The following is a 22,796-nucleotide window of genomic DNA, read 5'->3' as shown; positions in this document are numbered from 1 at the left end:
TGTTCTGGGCCCAGTCGAACTTTATTATGTCAAGATCTCTGTTAGATCCCCATTACTCTCTCATCCCAGGAGAATTTTATTGACAGCATAGTTGTCATTTATTGAGAGCCAGTTATGTGCTAGGCACTGCTGTGGGTACTTTGCATGAATTATTTCATGTACTAGAACTAATGGGCCTGTGATCTAGGCATAAGAGCCTCATTCTTCTGGTTCCAAACCTGTGGTTGAAAGATGTTAAGTCACATGCCAGCACATCCTCTTAAAGGGCAGGCCCACAACTGGACCTTACCCTACAGCTCCCCTCAGGCTTCTCCCTGCCTGCTCCCTCCTTTCCTGAAAAATCCCGAGGGACTTTCATGCAGAATTGGAGAAAACTTGTCCATACAAAAGGAAAAGCAGTTATGGGCTATCAAAACATAAAAACTACTTAATTCATACTGTTATTTACTGACCTTTAAAAATTCGCAACCAAGAATAAGTAACATAAAATTGTTTCCTAAATACAGCAAATGGCACTTCAAACTATAATTTGGATTTTTATAATAACCACGTAGAGAAACAACACAGACAAGGAAAGGAGAATGGAGAGACACATGGAGGAGAAGGAAGGACAAGGCTGGGCTGGAGTCAGGGGGACCGCGGGGGAGGTGCACTCACATTCATGAGTGTCTGGGGTCCTCTTGGCACCTGGTGCTATTCAACGAGGCAGATCTCTACTTTCATATGTAACACACTACAGGGAAAGTCTGAAATTGATCATTATATTGACATTTTTAAGGTCGGGGGAGTTCCATTCACAGAAGGCCATAGATACAAAAATCCAAACGTGTCTTCAAGCATTGGCCTGGACCTAGAACTGCAGACACATCAGCCTACTTCAAACTCTCTAGCTATTGGGCTTATCAGAGGGAATTCCAGATTATGCCTCCTTGACCCTGTGCCCCTTCCCCCATCCTCTGAGGAGGCTTGATCTTCTGCTTGCATGTCGGAATGCGCTCTTACCATGGGAAGGGGTGGGGAAAGAGGGTTTTCTAGAAGGTAGAGGAAAATGAGCTGCCAGATCCCTCCCACACTGGGGACTTCACAGGCCCCCTCGACATGATGCAGGGATCTGGGTGATGGTATTCTGATGACCGAAGTCCTGCCCGTGTGGGGTATAGGAAGGGTATGGCAGGACTCATGCCTCCCAAGGGCCCCAGCCTGGGGAGAAGCTGCGTTTCCTCCAGCCAGGAAGAGATAGTAGATACCAGTAGAGATACCCCACAGTAGCTCAGACTCATTAATCATCTTATTAAGTCCATTGCGGTTGGTGCACAAAAGGCAAGAGTGTTCACATACCATCGTTGTGTGCAGGGTTGGCTTTATGGGCCTGTGACCTGAGCATTTACATCTGACCCTGTGCTTAGAAAGGCCAGGTGCTGGGTTTAATACTCTGTTCATCATCTTGAAATTATCAAGGATTTTTGAATAAGGGGTCTAGCATTTTCACCTTGCACTGGGCTCTGCGTATTGTATGGCATTCCCTCTTGTATGAAATTTCAACACAGATAATCAAAGTCTCCTGAAATTTCCGAGACTCCAGTCTCATATCTCACATCCTTCAGAGATAAAAGAACAAGGTCAGGGGCAGTGTTCTTCCTGTAGTTTACACCATCCTCCTCTGTGAAACCCTTGCATTTAGTCTCACCCCCCTTCTCTGTTGTACTTTATACCAGAGTAGAGGTTTTAAAATGGAAATCTTATTATTTCACTTTCCTGCCTGAACTCTTTCAGTGCCTTCTCATCGACCTGACTGTGAAACAATGATGCCGCAATCTTGCTCTGGCCTGCTTGTCCGTTTTACTTTCTCTCTCTCCATATCAAGCACCCTGCATTCCAACCACACCCAACGACTTGACTTTCAGTCCTTAGAACATGTCCTTCTTGCTTCTGTGCTTTAGCACATGCTGTTCCTCGATCACGGGGGCTCAGCACGTTTCAAAGCAAGAACCCACATATTCTTTTCTTTTCTTTTTTTTTTTTTTTTTGCTGTACACGGGCCTCTCACTGTTGTGGCCTCTCCCGTTGCGGAGCACAGGCTCCGGACACGCAGGCTCAGCGGCCACGGCTCATGGGCCCAGCCGCTCCGTGGCAGGTGGGATCCTCCCGGACTGGGACACGAGCCCGTGTCCCCTGCATCGACAGGCAGACTCCCAACCACTGCGCCACCAGGGAAGCCCCCACGTATTCTTTATACCCCAAACTCTTCCTCAGTGATGCCTCGGGAGCTCCTGCACAAGCAAAGTAGATGCTGTGCGTGTCCTCCATCTCTATGAATGCAATACCGCAGGGAATTAGAATCACCTATTTTTAAGACTGTTGAGCAGTCACTGTTTGAGATGCGTTCCAAACACTTAGAAGAGTTGATTGTTATATAGTAATCTTGACTATAAAACCCTCACTTTTCTCCCTGACCCATCACTTTCATTTCATGCCTGTTGTTCTCTTGCCTCAGATGTTGAAACTCTCTATAACCACTTCTTGCTCTTTTCATTTAATTTGATAGACTCTTACCAGGTGTATCTTTTTTACACACAAACATAAGCATTACTTTTTCCCATTTAAACTCCAAGGGTGAGCTGGGACAAAGTGAGAGAGTGGCATGGACATATATACACTACCAAATGTAAAACAGATAGCTAGTGGGAAGCAGCCGCATAGCACAGGGAGCTCAGCTCGGTGCTTTGTGACCACCTAGAGGGGTGGGATAGGGAGGGTGGGAGGGAGACGCAAGAGGGAGGAGATATGGAGATATATGTATATGTATAGCTGATTCACTTTGTTATACAGTAGAAACTAACACACCCTTGTAAAGCAATTACACTCCAGTAAAATGTTAAGGAAAAAGAAAAAGGAACTCCAATGGTTCTCTTATCTAAAGATTTAATCCAAACTTTATCATAAGGCTGATCCTGAGGCTGGTGGTGTGGCTACCATTCCTCCGGTGTTTTTGATGTGTTAGGTGATATGCCAGTCATTTACAATAATCCCACTTAATCCCAATGTTAATCCTCAGAGGTGAGCGCTATTATCTCTGCTCTGAAGGTAGTAAAATAGGGATCTAGAGAGGCTGGGGGTCCTGTCCCCACATACTCAGCAGTCACAGGGCTGGAAAAGAAATCCAAGTCCGTGTGACTGCAAAGCCCATGTGCTTGCCCCACCCCACGCTAGGCTCAGTTCTCCCTATGGTTCCCTCATTCCAGACCCACTAACCCACCTCCAGCGTTCTCTCATGCCCATTCTTTTGTACATGGTGTTCTCTCCATCCAGAACCTTGCACACTTCTGAGATCATCCAGGGAGATCATTCACACCCTATTCTGAGTGCTTGCTCACCACTGTATGGGTATTTATGATGCTATTTGGTCATCATTAGCTTCCCCTCCCTCAACCCTGAAGACTATGAACAGCTCTCAAGAGCTAAGACTCTGGCTAGTCACCACTGAACTTGCACAGCCTGGAGAATCACAGCACGTGCCTCTCTACTTAACTCATTTATATAAAAATGATTGCAGGGCTTCCCTGGTGGCGCAGTGGTTGACAGTCTGCCTGCCGATGCAGGGGACGCGGGTTCGAGCCCCAGTCCGGGAAGATCCCACAGCCCATGGAGTGGCTGGGCCCGTGAGCCATGGCCCCTGAGCCTGCGTGTCCAGAGCCTGTGCTCCGCAACGGGAGAGGCCACAACAGTGAGAGGCCCGCGTACCGCAAAAAAAAAAAAAAAAAAGATTGCAGACTTCCCTGGTGGTGCAGTGGTTAAGAATCTGCCTGCCAATGCAGGGGACACAGGTTCGAGCCCTGGTCCGGGAAGATCCCACACGCCACGAAGCAACTAAGCCCGTGCGCCGCAACTACTGAGCCTGTGCTCTAGAGCCCGCGAGCCACAACTACTGAGCCTGCGTGTGACAACTACTGAAGCCTGCGCACCTAGAGCCCGTGCTCCACAACAAGAGAAGCCACTGCAATGAGAAGCCCACGCACCACAACGAAGAGTAGCCCCCGCTCGCCGCAACTAGAGAAAACCTGCGCGCAGCACCGAAGACCCAACTCAGCCAAAAATAAATAAATAAATTTATTTTAAAAATGATTGCTAATAATACTTCTAACACTTCTTGAGCATTTTCTACATGCTGGGCCCCCTTCTACACACTTAACATGCATAACCCAGTTAAGCCTCAAAAACTCTTTGAGATAATTTATCTTTTTTTTTTTTTTTTTTTTTTTTGCGGTACGCGGGCCTCTCACTGTTGTGGCCTCTCCCGTTGCGGAGTACAGGCCCCGGACGTGCAGGCTCAGCGGCCATGGCTCACGGGCCTAGTGGCTCCGCGGCATGTGGGATCCTCCCGGACCAGGGCACGAACCCGCGTCCCCTGCATCGGCAGGCGGACTCTCAACCACTGCGCCACCAGGGAAGCCCTCCACTGGCTTTTATTTCACCTTTTGTGCCTCCTTGTTCATTCGCCACTGTGAACTAGACAAGGCTGCCACTCCATCTCACGTACACACTGGACGTTACCCATACTGCAGTGTAATAAGACTGTCCTTTGAGATTTCCCTTCTAGCTGTCAGGAGTTAATCTCATTTCTCAATTCCCGCTCATGCTACCTAGGTCCCAGCCTCCCCGGCTCCCTTGGAGGCTGGACTATTCCTTGTCCTTGAGTCTTCTCTCTCTTTGCTGCCCCCTCTCTGAGGTCTTGCTCCTGGAGAAGCCCTACTTCCTCTAGCACCTTCCTTCTCTCCTGCTGGCGCTTTCTCCATGGCTGCAAACAGGCTAAGCTCTTTGCCAAAACAAACAAATTTCTTCATTTGTCTCCCTCCCTCTTTTATTTTTCTTTCTACTGTCGTATCTGGAGTCTTCTCCATTTATTTTCTAGTTGTACCTGTTGCTTCCACATCCTTAAAAACATTCTCACTTCTTAATCTTTGAATGTGCCTTTATCCCTGCCCTGGAATGAAATGCTTCTCAAAGTCAACAACTGACCTATATGAGTAAAATACGATAGGCCTTTCACCTATCGTATTGGTGAAAGGAAGAAATGAAGAAGCTCCATTTCTTCTTTTTTCATGTAAAATGGTGATGATAGTACCTACCTCACAGGATGCCTGTGCAGATTACATGACATGTGCAAGCAGTGAGGGGATGCTAAATAAATTAGTTAGTGGAGTAAAACAATTCAGGATGCCTACAAACCTTACTTTTGCAAGCTATTATCAAAATCCCGCCCCATTCAAGACCTAATTCAAATATCATTTTCTTTAAGTCATCTTCCCTGATCCTCTAAAACACCTCCCTTTCCTGAGCTAGTTATTACCATCTCCTAGAACTTTATCTCTTAAAACAGTTAAAGAACTTCTTTATCTACATCATATGACAGTTACTTTGGGGCATGTCTTTTGAAGAAATTATAATAATTAGTGTTTCTGTCATCTCTTTTACTAAATTGTAAACTTTCTTAATGGCTTTCTGTTTCATTTTCTTTTTTTTCATCTTTTTATCCATGCTAAACACATAGTAGGTCCTTGATGAGTGTGATGTACATGAAAAAAAATGAATGATATGAAAATTCAAAAATTATTTAAAAATATACAACTACAACTTTGATATCTGTATTTGGGTCTGGTCTCTCTTTACATTGTTCCCAGAACTTAGGATCTCTCTCATTCTCTGTTTTCCCTATCAAAGCTTCTTTTCAATATCATAGATAAAATCAGAAGCCAGCTAACTTATATTAACATACCAACAACTGAGACAACAATCTTCAAAAGTCTGGAAAAAAACAGAGTTAGAGAATCTTGTCAGTGTATGGTCAAGCCCAGCTGCAGGGACAGGTGACTCTAGATATTCTAGTCCACTTAGCAGTTATGAACTTGTGGTTCTGATGTGTTTGTTGGGCAAATATAGTTTGAGGATAGTTTTTAAATCATTTGTCCCTGGCATTATACTTGTCAGATGCAATTCTGATTTTATTTCCTTAAAGAACACACTGACCAGTTAGTAATCTGACCTTTTGGGAAGTGACATTTCTCAATGTCAGTCAACAACAGGCCATTCTGTTTTGTTGGCCAGATAAAATACTCTCACTCTGAGATGCATTACATAGTGTACAGATTTTTCAAAAAATGCTTTACTTTTGGTTAGAAATCAGAACATGTGACTTTTCCTAGTTTCTGCTGAACTTAAAACTCTTTTAGTTGAATGACCCTGTTGGAGGGGTCATTCTTGGAGGATTGGGGTCCTCCTGTTAAGCTCCTGTCCTCTCCACCCCACAGGCTTTATCTGGACCATGGAAGCCAGCACTTCTTCTAGGCCAGGTTAGAAAGCAGATGCAGTGAAATGACAGAGGAGTCTGGAGACGAGGCAGTTCATAAATGGAACATTCCCCAGGAAACTCAATTTTATCATCATAATCTTTTAGTTCTTGACAGCTGCAAAGATCAGTGCCAAAAAGAGTGAACCAGAGTTTCGGGGGTATGTTTTCCCAATTCATTCCAAAGGAAGTAAAAGTTTAGGGTTCCAAATGATCATGATGTGTTAATACACCACATAATAATATATAGAGCAAGTGAAATTATTTTACCAGAGAACTGTCCATACGAGGCCCTGAGAGGACATTTGGGACTTTGGGTCAAAAGGAAGGTGATTTTCAAATTAAGTTATGGCTGTGTCATTTACTTTTACTTATAAAATGAGATTATTTATGGCTGTGTCATTTACTTTTACTTATAAAATGAGATTATTTATGGCTTTCTCATTTACTTTTACTTATAAAATAAGATTATTTATGGCTTTGTCATTTACTTTTACTTACTAGAGTGATGACTCTCCTCTCTGCTGCCAATAAATCTAAAAATTAATTTAACACGTATTAAAAGCACTTTGTGCACTTCCGAAAGAAGGTTTTTTTTAACTCAAGAAGTCATATTAATTATATAAACTGGTTATGTTAGTCTTCTAAAATTAAATTTATGATGGGAAGGAAGTCAGTGATATAATCAGCTTTTAGACCACAAATCATATAAAAAAATCATGTTTCTAAGTAAATTCATTGTCAAAGAATTCAGGATATATTATCAGTCATCTGAATTATTGATCTAAGAAAACCCTTTTCCCAAAACAGGTGTATTTTCAACAAATGAGTAAAAGTTTTTCTGGTAAAGGAGGTAACTGTGCTTTCCCACATTTTTATTGTTTCCTTGATTGTCAGAGATAACGAACATATAGTTAACTTGTTCAGGAGACTAAATTCTGGGGAAAAAGTCTGTAGTGGCTTAAATGAGCTGGATCATTTTTGGTTGTGTCATGATTTCCTCTGTTGAGGAAGTCTGATGTCTGAAAAAGGATTGCTCTGACATTTAGCTTCGTGTTTTATCAAAGCATACTAACCAAAAACAGAGTAAAACTATAACAAAACAAAACAACAAATGTTTAAGGATTTGTGGACTGACTTAATTTTCTCATGATGGTTACATGGAATTACATACAGTTTTTATTACCTTGACTCCATTTCTTTTCCTTGGTGTCAATTTTATTTATTAACATTTGATTCAGCAGCCTACTCGGGTTAATCACCCAGACTCATCTACTGTTGGCCATTCCCATGACAAGATGATGCAGGTAAAAATAGAAATAAAACACCATTGCTCCCTCATGGAGTTCACTTTCATATGGAAAGATTAGATACATATAGAAAAAACTTCACTAAAATGAGATTAAAAAAAAGAATATAATTTACAAAGTGATACGAGAGCATCTAAGAGCAACTAAATGTGCTATTCATTCAGTCCCTCTTTGGGAACTAATTTAAGATCACATTCTGGAAAATTCCAGTTCAAATACCTTTAAAAGCTTTGTAAATTCCCAGATCCTTCACTGAAAGGAAGCTTTAATATATGTAAAGCTCTTGGGGTAGTAGCTAGGACAGAGTAAACTTCATGCAGAGTAGCCAGATACAGAAGCCCATCAAAAGATGAATGGATAAAGAAGATGTGTGTGTGTGTGTGTGTGTGTGTGTGTGTGTGTGTGTGTGTCTGTAATGGAATATTACTCAGTCACAAAAAAAAAGAATGAAATCTTGATGTTTGTGACACATATGAATGGACCTAGAGGGTATTATGATAAATGAAATAAATCAGACAGAGAAAGACTAATACTGTATGATTTCACTTACATGTAGAATCTACAAAACAAAAAAAAATGAGTAAACATCACAAAACAAAAACAGAGTCATAGATACAGAGAAACAATAGGTGGTTGCCAGAGGGGAGGAGCTGAGGGGAGGAAAAAAACAAGTGATGGAAATTAAGAGGTACTTGCAAAATAAATGAGTCACAGGTATGAGATGTACAGGATGGGAAATACAGTCCACAATTATGTAATATCTTTGTATGGGGACATAACAACAGCAAAATATTAATATCTGTAAGGCTCTTCAGATAGTAGCTAGTACAGAGTAAAGTATATAATTTTTTCTTATTAATATCTTTTGGATTGAAAAAATCAAATAATTTTTTTCTGTAGTTTATTGAAATCTTGTTATTCAGGTTTTCATTGTTTTCTTGAGTTTAATCAAAACAGATATTTTGATTGGCCTTGGAAGGTCTCCCAATTCTTACAGTTTTTAATTTGAAAAGATCTCCCAGATGGCTACCTTTTTCTACACTGAATTCTCTGTTTAACTATATTCTAAAGCCTTAAAGTAAACCTCTTAAATTTTGTAACTCTAGGTTTTAACTTTTCTCTCTTACACTTATCTAAAAAGGAAAAAATTACTCTTTAGTGTTGATCATATTGTTTGATGAATGTGATGATAACCTGAGACTTTAAGAAAGTTAAGAGTAGAAACCAAAATTTTTTGGTGTCTGAATTATTCACTAAATGATGTGTGTCCTTTGAGTTTTATCTAAGTTTCTGGTTGTATTTCTCTTTATATCATTGTTAGAAATATAGTGCTTCTCACCAGGAAGACTATATTTTATTTTTAAAAATAATAGTGTTTTCTAAAATCGACATCCTTTTTTCCTTCTCCTCAGTTTCATGACTTCCAAAAAACAAAAATCAGAAAATCTTGTCAATTACCATTTGATCTTTAAATTCAAGCAACATCTTGTAATCAATGTGTTGCCATTAACACAACATCGAGGGGAAAACTGTGAGCCATTCATTCATTCCACAAATACTGACTGAATATTTAATAGAGTGACTTGTTTGCCATGTACCTACAAGGTTTCAGCTGCTATTGTAAAGCAAGCTGAGTTTTCCCTGTAACTTTAATTCTGCGCAAGCAATCTGTACCTTTTCCCGTACTTGCTACTCTCAGGATCTCCCTTTACTTAAACTGGTTCAAGCCAGTGCTCAAGGTATATCAGACAACACAAGTCTATTCACACTGTTCCAGAAGAACTCAGTGGTTATAAAATTTTTATCTTCACTACTAGTAATGCTACGCTATATACGTCTCCAAATCTAGATATTGATATTTAATATCAAATCTAGATATTAAAAGTTATTTATCCCCACAGGATATAATAAGATTTACTGTACTGCAATTATATATCTGACAGATTAAATGTACATGCTTCAGAAAGTGCTCAAACAGTTCACCAGATGACACAGTTAGCACCAGAACAGCTGAAACTGTTATCTAATATCTTTTCCTTTGTGAACTTTAGTTCAGAGAATTGAAATCATTAGATGTGAAGGCATCCTGACAATCTACGAAATAGCTCACTTTTAAACAACCAAGTGTTGCTTTCTTAAACTTTTTTGGTTAATAGCGTAAAGTGAAGGAAAACCTTATAAAACATTAAGATCTTATATTAATAGGATCCAAAGAGGCAGAAGTAGCTGATGTGTCCACAGGTGGAGGATGAGGCCCTCACAGTCAAAAGCTTAAGCATGTTTCTTTCCATCAATGAGGCTGCTGTCTCTACCAATGGTCACCTTCATGGAGGACTAAATGTCTCTGAAGAAGTTAACTACCCCTGACTAGAAGTAGGGACAGGGACTTTTTAGAGGAGGACAGAATGAACATTTATACTAATACATTTTCTCCAGTGTGGCCAATTATTCCTTAGAATGTCTCATTTGCATATTTTTTGTGTGTCTACATTTTAAAAGTTTCCCATTCTTCATGCCATTCCCTGCTTAGACTCTTAAGGATTTTTGTAACAAGTGCTCTTGGTTAGAAGCCTATTTTTGCTACAGTTGGTTTAGGAATCTAAAAAGGAGAAGTATTTCCACATTGATTGGACTAACTTTCCTACCTACAGCAGAAGATACAATTCATTATAAGAAAATATTTTTGACACGCAATTTACACCAACTGTTGAGGAAACATCTCAAAGGAAAGTTAGAAGAATTGAATGTCTAGGTTATACAAAAATTTAAAAAGTAGGCAACAGTGCAAATTAAAGAACCAAAATATCACTAAAATGTTCAAATAACATTCTTATGAAAAATAAAATTTCCTTAAATTCTAACATGGAGAGAAAAAATTTAGGAAATATAATGGGAATATGGCTAGATTTTTTTTTTTTTTTTTTGAGGTAGGAAAATTTTCTTTGAAAGTGAGATCTTTGGTTAGAGGTAGGAAAAGAGAAAGTTTTCTGGATTTTTGTTCAAATAACGCGTTTCAAAGGTGCAGAATTAATGCTGGATCTATGCATACCAGACCTGTAAGGGGAAGAGGAAACTACTGTCTTTTTGGCTAAAATTCCTGGTTGGCAAAACTTCTGTTTTGAAGACTGGGGTAAAGTGTAATATAGATCTACGTGGATATATCACGTTGCTGAAACTCAAAATAAAACCTTCTCTTTGCTGGTTCTCTGTCATTTATTCAAATAAGATCATCTTAAGTGAGCTTAAGCTGGAATGAGGTTTCTTATCCATTAATATTTAGAACTCAATAGTTATAGAAGTGTTCCCTCATAGCTAAATGTATATGTCTTAACTTTTTCAGAAATGTGGTAAAGAGATCTTGAAAATCTCCATATAATTCTTTGCAGTGATAATTTAGAATTTAATAGGCATCTATGATTAAATTATTTGAGGAACTTTGAAAAAATTATCTAATACAATTATGTACTAGTATACTTCATTATAAAATGCCACAAGAGCTCACTCATTTCATTTGAATGTCAACATAGTTATATATAGTTTAGGCCTTCAAAATATTATAAATTACTTAAAATAGAAAATCTTAAAAATGATGCAGAAATACTATAGAATCATGTTTCCTGAAATCTAATTACTGTGTACAATTTAAAATAATTGATTAAACACGATTAGTCTTTAAGATGCATAGAACCAATTTCAACTTTAGCTATTATTAAATTAGCATGTTACACATTAAAATCAGCTGGAAGATAGTCAAAATAAACTAAAGGACAGCGTGACACTTAAGAGTTGCTATATATCTTACTTTGATTATAAAATTCAATGCTGGAATATAGTGTAAAAGTGTCCAGAAATATGAATTTAAGTGGTTTACCAAATATTTTGCTTTCTAATTCTTAACATCTGGATATTTAAAATTTCCTAATCTTTGCTACTTTAGAATTCATACTATATTAAGTCCAACTTTTGCTTTTTAGATGGATATCTTAGAGATGAGGGATTATATAGTTATTAATTCTTAATGTAATTTTTGATACATTCTTACTTTTTATTACAACATTGTGATAAATTTTCCATAAAAAGGGTATAAAAATTTAGGCTTTAAAAAAATAATAATCGTGCCATCTAATATAGAAAAAAGAGTGGGAAGTCTCTACAACCAAAAGCACATCTGTATCAAGAATGATACTAACATACTATTCTATCCGTCACCCAGAAACTCAAGTTATGGGGAAGTATAATGTAGCCAGTTATTACCAATAACCTTTCAGGTTTATAAGGAAAATCGAAAGAAATTCTCCTATTGTAGACTTTATTTTAATCCTTTGGTCTCTTCCCAATTCATGACCTCTACTTTCCTCTGGCTTACGGAAAACAATTCCGTAAGTAACTTTTTTATAATCAACTGCTAATCAACATCAGTTCAACATTAATTTTAAATGACCTGATTTTAGAGCATACTTCTAATAGGGATACTTACTGTACTTATTTTCCCCTGCAAATTTTATAATAGCTATAAATAGAAAAACAATATCCTCTAGATATTAAAGCTTCTAAGCTGGTTTTGTTTAAAACTTATATGCTGTAAATTTTTCTTTGAGAAAATTCTGATATATTATAGGACATTTATAGCTTTTATCCAATTGTGATCTTGAAACTATAATTTCATATCAAGGAAATTAAAGCCTCATCACTGTTTGTAAATGTTTTGAGTTTCTCTGATCAAATGCAGTATAATAGATAATAGGACTTCTTTTTCGAGATCAAGCCTATATTTACGGTAACTAATAGGAAAACAGTCAAGTCCGAGCTTACCAGTACAATGTCTGAATGCCAAGTTCTAGACACTGGACAAAGTACAGTCAGAGGTCAGTAAAACTCTGGAAGCCCATGAGCAGAGACAAATGCGCTACGGTGCAATAGCCAGAACTACAGACATAAGATTCAGATGTAGCCGAAGCAGAAGGCGAGGAAGTGTCTGGGGAGACATTCTAGTTGGATTTTGAAGGATGCATGGCAGGTGGCTGCCGCTGCGGGGGAGATTTGAAGAAAAAGTCTATACAGAGGAGACTGGCTTTGCAAAAGTTTGGTATAGTGCGTTTGGGAAATTACAAAGTATTTGCTATTGCCAGCAGCCGAGTTGGGAAGTGGCAGAAATTAAGAGTACCTAAATAGATAAAAGCCAAGGTGCAGAGTGTTGAAGGATAGGGATTATAGCTCTGCGTCTAGTTCTCAAAATTGTTGCGTTAATAACTACGTAGATGTGTGGTGCAGAAGTGCACTTGCAATGCTAATCTTTCATAGCATATCACCTTAAAAGGTTACTAATGGAGGGAAAAAAAGTACAGGTATAAAGTTTGTGTGTCACTCTTCCCAGTGGGGCTGACTCCTGTCACATATGTTGCCACCACAAAGGCAACAGGGTACAGCCTTAGGTATTTCCACACCTGGTTCTTCTAAAATCTCCCCCAAGAAAAACTAAGGCAAAATCATTTTCTTGCTGCAGGACTTTTCACTGTGTTAATTCTAGAAATTCCTTTTGCCGTGTAAAGCTCTGACAGGAATTAAATTGAAGAGAGACTTTTTCCACCTTTCCTCCTGCTATAGCAGAATCACTTCCTTGGCTGATATCTTTATTTATAAAATTTGACCTAACACTAGGTCTATTAGTTAAACTTTCCTTTGAAAGTTAAACGTAAGTGAAGTACAATGCTATCGTTTCACCATTTTATCCTACCCAATGTCTCACACACACAAATAGACAATATTCCTAGTTAGAGCTCTTATTATTAAATGTTTGGAGATGATTTTCTGGACTGAGATTGCTTGTACCTTGAATTTTTTGAATATTTTTATACCTTGAATATTGGTGACATTTAGAAGAGAAGTTTTGAAAAATATTCTCCCTATGCTTTATAACTGTCTTATCTGAGGGCATAATGACATTGCTGTATTTGTGAAACAGGTGCTGTGTGCTCATATGTAGCAATGAAAATTATTATACTTAAAAGGTGACTCCTATGTCATCCACATATTGGGTAAAAGGATAGAAAATAAAAATATATTTCTTAGAAGTAGATCTCAGATCCTATTTATTTTATATTTCACAGTAGATTTCATCTTTAGCACATAGAGGTTTTTATTCAAAGTTTTCAACAAAATATTTTTCCCTAAATATTTTCCATAGAATTCTAAATGATCTGACGTTTCTGGTAGACCAACAATAGAACTGATTTACGTAAAACTGAAATGTTGCTGAAACAATTTAATCATTATTCGGTCATTTCTTTACCAGGAATTTCGATTTGACTGACCAATTTCAATCCACAGTAACAGCTTTGTTCCTAAGAGACTATAAATCAAAGAAATACTCAGTAAGGAGCAATTCCTACTGCAGTTCAAAGTCTGTGCTATTATCACGTAGTGATGGACAGCAAACATCCATTGCAAATATTAGTACATTTGTTGGAGGAGGGTCGTGTTTTTGGTTTCACTCTCTATCTCTGAAACCTATCTGCTTGTGAGAAAAGTTGTGCAATAAAAGAAGTTTTACCGACACATACTATAGCTATGCTTGAACTCAATGCAGCGATTCACTTCCTTTCTTTGCCTGGATTCCAAGCCAGGGAACACAATGAGGGTGTTGTGCTCTGGGCTAGCGTGGCATGCATGATACTCGGAAAGGACGCGTGAGCAGCTTCCAGTACCTACACTATTTGCTTTACAACTACCCGCAACTAAATCAAACAGCACACCAGGACTCTGTGCTCAGAATACGCAAGGGTACAAGCCACTGGCTCTTATGACCTACATAGGGTACGGAATTCCTTAATTTAAACGTATATAGAGGTGTGTTAAGAGTTAAATACATCATTTCAGAGGCTTAAAAATAAATGCTTCACAATTTTCGAGCTGCTGATTTTCCACGTAATTCACTGAATGTATGTCAAAGTGCAGGTCGTAAAAGAATCTATTGTTTCTAAGGGAGAAAGATTGTTGCTGGTTATGAAGGCTGTCCAGAACGACAGGCCATCGTGGTTTGTTAAAACAGCAAATATTTATTTTAAACCCCAAGGCATATTATTAGTAATTTTTTAAAAAATCATTACAATTTCTAGAACCTGAACTTACCGAAACAATTCTAAGTCTCTGACACTATTTTGTGTATGTGTATGTATGTATGTGTGTGTGTTTGTGTTTGTGTGTATGTATTTCCTTGGTAAATCCAAAGAACACGATGATTGTAAATGTTTAGGTTAAGTTTTGCTCGGAGTTATTGTTATGCTGTGCTTGAAAAAGGACAAAAAAGCTTACCTCTGTCAGTCAAGTGGCTACACAGGGACCTCCTTCTCAGCCTCAGCTTCAGCATGCAGACAGATGCTCTCTGAGCCAACAATCTGTTAACAGGAAGCAGGTAAACCCGAGAGCGTCCGCCTGCGTTACAGTCCAGTGCCCATCCGAGCACACACCTGCTTTTTCAGACTTGCCACTCATATGCTACAGCCACGCACAGGACCTGTGTTTGCAGACGAAAACACCTCCTTTGGGGTCACTAGTTTTCAGGGTAAGCAGCTAGAGAGCTGCTGAGATAACATTGCAGGGAAGGCGAGCCTTCCCAAGACAAAAACCTTTTCTGCTGTCTGATAGCAGATATGCAGCATTATCTCTCTGCATTCCACGTTCTCAAATCAGCTACTAGGAAAGGCAGTCGACAGCTCGTCCAAATGGCAGCTGGCAGGCATGCTTGGCTGTACTAATTGTATACTAACATGCCCACTACTTCTCTCTTCCCTCAATAGATTTTTTTAAAAAATGCTTCTTCCAGGGTAAAGCTCGGCGGAATATGCCACACTGTTTTCCATAAGTAAAATGGCTGGTCCTCCCAGCACTGCTGCAGACAGCTCATTGGGTTCCACTGGCTTTTCGTAGTCATAGCAACAACCAACAGACAGACTTAGCAAGCATGGCTGATCACGTGCAGTGCACTACACAGCTTGTTAATTTCTTTTCATGAAACTCATCATTTTGGGAGGAGGGTAGCTTCTGTTATCGTTCTCAGTATTTCACCGATAGTGCAAGTGCTCTGAGTTTTCAGCTTTCAGGAGGAACTTTTGTTATATGAGCCAGTGCTTCATGTGAAATTGAGAAAGCGAAGCCCTTCTCAATAGATAGATTCGGGTCTATCCAGGTTAATAACATGCAAATCACTGTAGAGACAGTAATTGGAACCATTGTTAAAACAGCTTCCACCTTCGCGTCATAGCGTAAAGGAGACTGGCAAATGTGGACAGTTATACTTTCTGTTTTTCAGTGATAATCTTGTAGCCACTTAGCTGAAACAAAGCCCTATGGCTCATTATATGTGGCCAAAATAACCAAAGATGTTACCTGTGGATCCATGTATTTAATTATTTTAATACACTTTTTATGTACTACAGAATTTAAAATAAAATTCTAAAAATTCCTATTGTTTCCTACTGCAGAAAATGATTAACTCAATTATAATTTATGTGTAATATTAAAATACTTCAGGAAATCCAAACCAAAGTAAAACTGCTTTGCTTGGGCTTCCCTGGTGGCGCAGTGGTTGGGAGTCCGCCTGCCGATGCAGGGGGCACGGGTTCGTGCCCCGGTCCGGGAAGATCCCACATGCCGCGGAGCGGCTGGGCCGGTGAGCCATGGCCACTGGGCCTGCGCCTCCGGAGCCTCTGCTCCGCAACGGGAGAGGCCACAACAGTGAGAGGCCCGCGTACCGCAAAAAAGGAAAAAAAAAAAAAAAAAGCTTTGCTTTAAATCTCACCTTTCAAGCAGGAATAGTTGTGCTTCCTCAGTTAGATGGATCACATCCCACCCTTCCTCAAAATTTCACCTCTTCAGGGAATTTCTCATAATACATACCATTAACCATTTATACTTTCTGCAAAATCCCCACCCTTTAATACTGTCACCAGTCATATTGTTTGATATATTTTCAAGACGCCATCCCGTTTATTTTTGTTTCTAGCGACGTGACTGAAATAGTTGTATTAATACTTTGCACTTGTAAACATAGATACTTCCTTCATTTGCTGCTAGTCGTCGATTTCCTGTTTTGTGAGTGTTGCATTTCCCAGCCCGTGTTAGGACTCCTGCTCCAGTAGTAATTCCCTAACTTTACTAGGCATAAGAATCCTGTGCATGCAGATGTGGGGATCCCATTTTCCTTCTGTCTCCAAACAGATTCACAGTTGGAGGGTCTGAGCCTGCTCAGGTTAGCATATCTGAAGGAACGTGGGTGGGCCTTTCCCACTCCACATTGTTTGCAGCCTGCTCTGACTTCAGGTACTTTTTCCCTTAAGTTATTTTGAGTTTGCTATTCTTGAACTTGCCCCTGCCTTCAATGTCAGCCTCATATTCTACTCTTCATTCCCCAGGTTTCAACAATTTTGAATGACATCCCATTTCTGGCTTCCTTGCCTTGCAGATGTTCCTGCTTCCTAAAAGCTTCTCCGCCAGATCCCATCCCCCCACCCCCAGCACCTTTTGCCTCCATCCCAATCTGCCTCCAACTTTATCTTTCAACACGTTGCTCAAACAGACCACCTCGCTAAAGACAGCCACGGGCAGAGTTTGTAGGGGCTCCTGTGTGCCTCCAGTGTACCTGGAATCTACCTCTACTATTACACACTTGTCATGCACCGTAGGTTATTAGCAGTCTTCCTTTCTTGTCTGACTTCTCTACTGCTCAGTCTACTCCCCGAAAGCCAACCTGGTCCATGTCTTATTTGTCATACTTGGAATATTCTAAGTTTTCAGTACATTTTGAAGGAGAACCTAAAACACTCTCTGAACAGGTGCTGAATGACTGGATAGTGTGAGGTCTGGGTTTTAATTCATCTTTTCAATACCATGCATTATTGACTTACTATAACTTCAGAAGAATTTAAGTGATTTTGATTAAATGTTGGCATTTTAAAAAAGTTATGAAGAAACATCCTAAGTTCATCTGGTGTCTTAGGGTAGCTTTTCTTTTCATTGTATGTTTGAAAATGTCTTTATTCTACCCTTGTACGTGACTGTTTGGCTAGGTTTAAGAATCTTTGGAGTCATTTTCCTTTGGAATTTTGAAGGTCTTCTTTTATCTCGTGGCTTCTTGCCCCAGGGCACCATCAACTATCAACCACCGAAGAAGAGAACTAGAAACCGCCCAAAGCTGCTCAGGATTAGAAACTGGGAAGCTGGTAGGAACTGAGACAAATCTTTTTGCTCCCATGGTGTCCCTCATGGGACCTCTGTTCATCATTATAAATCACTCTGTGTGGCAGGGGGTGGGGATTGGGGAGGGATGGTTGAGTGTTCTGTGCGTGCTGTGGCTTCATCACCTACCCCAAGCCTCTCCTCTCATATGTAACTCTGGCTGCCATGACCCATCACTGTTGCTCTGGCCCTCTGGTTCTGCTCTACCGCATGTAGAGCAGACTTTTTTTCTCCCTTCTAACTTGTTCATTGCTAAATACGGATTCCCAAGAAACAAATATGATCGTCCCACCTCATCTTTCTGAGCCAGAGGAGATACCTCATAAGTTGCCAGCAGCTGTATACCTGGACTGCCCTAAGTCAGGTTCCAGTCCTTGATCCCATCAGCTATGGTAGGGACACTTGGCAGTATATAGTTTTCAAATATTTGCCACTACAGTAGGTGCAAAGTAGCAGCTCATTATCATCTTAATTTGCATTTCTTTAATTACTGATGAAATTGAACATCTCTTCATGTTCAATGGTCTTTTGCGTTACCTCTTCTATAAATTTCCTGTTCATACCTCTTGCCTGTTTTCTCTATTGAGGTTTGCTGTCTTAATGTAGAATTTTAAACAAAATGCCCATGGAAGGTATTTTCAAATGTTTTATATATTTAAACATTACAATTAAATTTGCTATATAATTAAAAGTTAGTAAGTTACCCATTGATATATAAAGGGGAACCAGTAATTCACTGCTAATTGTTTTGGTTTTTATTACGCAGAATGTGGGTAAAAATCCCTGTTCAGAATTTTTTTTCAGTATGGAAGTGTATACTACCACAACCGTGATATAAGAATGATTTTCTAAGACAAAATCTAAAGTCATATAAATCACATCCCCCTAAAATGTTGTCAGCAAAAGTGCCTTTCCAAATTAAGATTACTTTTATTTTAAGAATAGCAAGTATCATGAAAGAAAAAGAAAGGCTGAGGAACGGATGTAGATAAAAGGAGACTCGAGAGAAACTGAAAACAGTGTGTGATCCTGGCTTGGGCACTAGATCTGAAAAAAAGATGCCATCAAGCCTGCCATGGAGACAGTAGGTGCGTGTGAATATGGACTGTATGGTGTATAACAGTGATGTTTCCATTTCATACTATATTATGGTTTGAAAAATGTATGTCTTTGTTCTTAGGAAACACAAATTGAAGTATTTAGGGTAAAGGGCCAGGGGCTCTGCAACTTACTTTCAGATGGTTCAGCAGAAAGAATAATAATGTGTAATAATGTCTTATGTGTGTGTGTTTGCAGTATAATTTGGCTCTTATAACAAGAGATAGAAGATAGATTTATACCTATAACCTGTGTACATCTATATCTGTCATTCTACCTACCTACCTATCTCTCTATCTATCGAGGGCTAACACAAATGTGGCAAAATACTAACACCTGGTAAATCTTAGGTGAAGGATATTTCCAACTTAGTTTATTATTCTTTCCATCTTTCTGTAAGTTTGAAGTTCTTTGTTTTCAAGATAAAAAGTTTGGAAAATGGGGCTTCCCTGGTGGCACGGTGGTTAAGAATCCACCTGCCAATGCAGGGGACATGGGTTCGAGCACTGGCCCAGGAAGATCCCACATGCCCCAAAGCAACTAAGCCTGTGCGCCACAACTACTGAGCCTGCACTCTAGAGCCCGCAAGCCACAACTACTGAAGCCCGTGCGCCTAGAGCCTGTGCTCCGGAACAAGAGACGCCACCGCAATGAGAAGCCCGCGCACCGCAGCAAAGAGCAGCCCCCGCTTGCTGCAACTAAAGAAAGCTCACGTGCAGCAACGAAGACCCAACGCAGCCAAAAATAAATAAATTTTTTAAAAAGTTTGAAAAATGAAATAAAATGAGAATAAAATAGTGTTCAAAACAAACAGGTTTAAGATAAGATTACTTGATGAGAACGTTTATCAAAGTTAAAAGTAAAGTTGATAAATTATAGACTAAGATGACAATGATGATTGATATTATGAAGAGGCTACTTCGGTAGAGAGTATTAGAAACATTTTGTACTTTCTTATTTTTTTATTTATTTATTTATTGGCTGCGTTGGGTCTTTGTTGTTGTGCTCGGCCTTTCTCTAGTTGTGGCAAGCAGGGGCTACTCTTTGTTGCCGCACGTGGGCTTCTCATTGCGGTGGCTTCTCTTGTTGTGGAGCACGGGCTCTAGGCGCCGGGCTTCAGTAGTTGTGGCATGTGGGCTCAGTAGTTGTGGCTCACGGGCTCTAGAGTGCAGGCTCATTAGTTGTGGCACATGGGCTTAGGTGCTCCACGGCATGTGGGATCTTCCCGGACCAGGGCTCGAACCCGTGTCCCCTGGGCAGGAGGATTCTTAACCACTGCGCCACCAGGGAAGTCCCATTTTGCACTTTCTTGAAAGAAGTTTGATATTTCCCTACATTTACTGCTTATACTGATATAAGCCACTTATCCCTTGGTTCCCATATTGAAATCCTTCTTAATCCGGCTTCACTGCTATAAAAATTCAGCAGGATCACTGTTGACTGAAGCAATATATTCTCCAGTCACACCTATCCCTGCAGACTCCACAGCTGGGTGACAGTCTTCTAAGGGATCCTGTCCCTGATAGAGCAGAGAAGCTCTTTATACAACTTAAAGAACAGAACTTGAGCATGGTTTGTTTAATGGGGTAGCACAGACTGTTATAAAGCTTAGACTGAATTTTCTAATTCCTAGCAACACATAGAATATGCCAAAAGATCTTTCTAAATCTTGCATAATTAGATATGTTAGCAATAACATGAAAAATGTGCTTTTAAATGGGACCAAGATGGGAAGTGTGACAGCTACCTTGGATGGGATTAGAAAGAGGCTTGGAGGACCTCTGTGAAGCAAATGGGATTTATTTCTAAGATTCCATCTTCCAAGAAACATATGCTGGGAAGCCAACTTAGTCACAGGCTATTAATCAAATGCCTTCATATCCTCTGAGGAAGTCTGACCTTGATTAGGATCCAGAATGACCTTCATAAATGAGAGATACCTGAAACCAAAACAAACCCAGCAGAGTGAAGGCTTTATGGAAATCCACTTATTGAATGAATTACAAATGAGAAAATGATTACTGAAGAACAAAATATTGCCAGAGGGCAAGGGATAAGAATATAAATGTCTGCTACATAAAACTGTTTTTAAAAGCCGAATGTGAAGTGAAATCTATTAACACAAAAATACCGTATGTGCACCACAGAAGTAAATTCCATTCGTAGTTACCAGAACCCACTAGAAATTCTGTATCCCCTCTAGATTAAGAGGAAGAGGAAACTGTAACAGAAGGTACAGAAAGAAGATTTGGCCAGGCTTAAATCCAGAGAACTTGGTCTTGCTGGCTGATAATAACAACATTGTTTTAAACATTTCAGGTTTATCAAGCTCTGGGCTTGCAGATGCCTATAACACCAGGAGCTTTCCAGAATGACTTTATCTGAAAATGTCCATTAATATGTGTCAGTACCAGGTGGCGGAAAAAATCTTAGTGTTAGCCAACAACAAAAGAAAAAGCTAACCTACAATGAACCTTCCACACCCCCCAGTCCCCCAGCCCTGGTAACCACCCCCCCCACAAACACACACACACACACACACACACACACACACACAAATACACAAATGCATCTTGCTTGCCCCCCCCTGCCCCCCAGAGAAAAGCACACTTGGCTTTTATTAAGCCCACAGGGTGAGAGATTCTTCGAGCCATATAGAAAAAGCTGCACTTGCTTCCAAGGAATTTGATTGTTTATACTTCATAATGATAAGCTAAAACAGCTACCTAGAAAGAGGAGGCTGATGGCTTTTACTGTCCTACAAGGGGCCGTGGTTTGTTCTCTGAGAGGCACTCCGACCAGATTAACGAAGTGTAACTCAAGGGACCTTTTCCACTCACTATTGTTTCCTATGGAAACAGTGGCTCCCAGGTACCTTGTGGCGACGTGGCGTAGTGCCTGACTCCACAGAAAGCCATCGGGCTCTGCCGTCACCGCATTATTGAATTAGTAAGGGAACACATCAGCCTCAGCAAACAACGCCTGGAGAGAAGCACTTTAAAACAAACGCTGTTGGTTTCACCTGAGCCACTGAAACAAATTATGATGCACAAGGTGAAACTTGGCAGCCTCTGGAAACTCTGAAGAGGCAGCTGCCAAAGCCCTCAGCAGGCAAACGCACAAATCTCAGAGGAATGAAAATTAGAGCGGGTCACCTTTGCCCTTTAGAAGTACTTCTGATGCAACCGTTCAGTGAGATTTATTCATCGAAATGAGCAAATAATGAGGTCTGTGTAATACATGATTTGGTACATGTTTTAGAATCCAAGTGTCTGATACCAAATGAGAAAAATGTCGAAAACAAACAAACAAAAAACCAAAGGCACAAAATGTACTGGACTTAGTAGATGCAGTTAAAAAGCCTCCCAGTGACACAGTGACAGCATACACAGCTAGAAAAAAATGAACGACCTGTGTGCCCTTGCAGAAAACTGGATGGGAGCTCCATTTTATCAGGGTAGAACTGTACCCCAGAATGGTAATTATTTTACCAAATCTATCCAAAGCAGAATGCATTTCCTATGCTATCAAAAGTAAGACTTAGGTCCTAATTGCTGCATAGTTTTCTTGAACTGATAGTTGGGTAGAATGTTCTCCTTTTGGACGTTTTCTGTATCAAAGGAAGAAGATTAACTTTGTAAACAGTCCTTGTGGGTTTAAATTGGCACAAAATATCATTTCACAAACCACTTTACGATGGGCACGAGAGGGGATAAAGAATTCTAAGAGTTGACACCTAAACTGTATGTTGGAAGACATGGAGGCCTTAATGAGGGAAAGACATAGAAAAAAGTCTGTAAACCAAGGGGATA

General features: G+C 39.8%; 1 protein-coding gene across 17 annotated transcripts in view; it reads right to left on the bottom strand.

Annotated features, from left to right (window-relative positions):
* LOC132417760 (sorbin and SH3 domain-containing protein 2) overlaps positions 1-15,519 on the bottom strand; it is a 206,858-nt gene extending 191,339 nt beyond the window's left edge. For 10 of the 17 annotated variants that reach the window (XM_060001549.1, XM_060001552.1, XM_060001551.1 and 7 more), the window contains exon 1: positions 14,965-15,519. The gene's annotated coding sequence lies outside the window, so the exon portion shown is untranslated. The remainder of the gene's footprint in view (positions 1-14,964) is intronic. The other 7 variants (XM_060001559.1, XM_060001560.1, XM_060001558.1 and 4 more) reach the window with 4 other exon arrangements.
* Between the last annotated feature and the right edge of the window lie 7,277 nt (positions 15,520-22,796).

This window comes from Delphinus delphis, chromosome 21 (genome assembly GCF_949987515.2).
Source record: "Delphinus delphis chromosome 21, mDelDel1.2, whole genome shotgun sequence".
NCBI classification, from domain to species: Eukaryota; Metazoa; Chordata; class Mammalia; order Artiodactyla; family Delphinidae; genus Delphinus; species Delphinus delphis.
The sequence above is the reverse complement of the archived record's forward strand: the minus strand, read 5'-3'. Positions and strand labels throughout refer to the sequence as shown.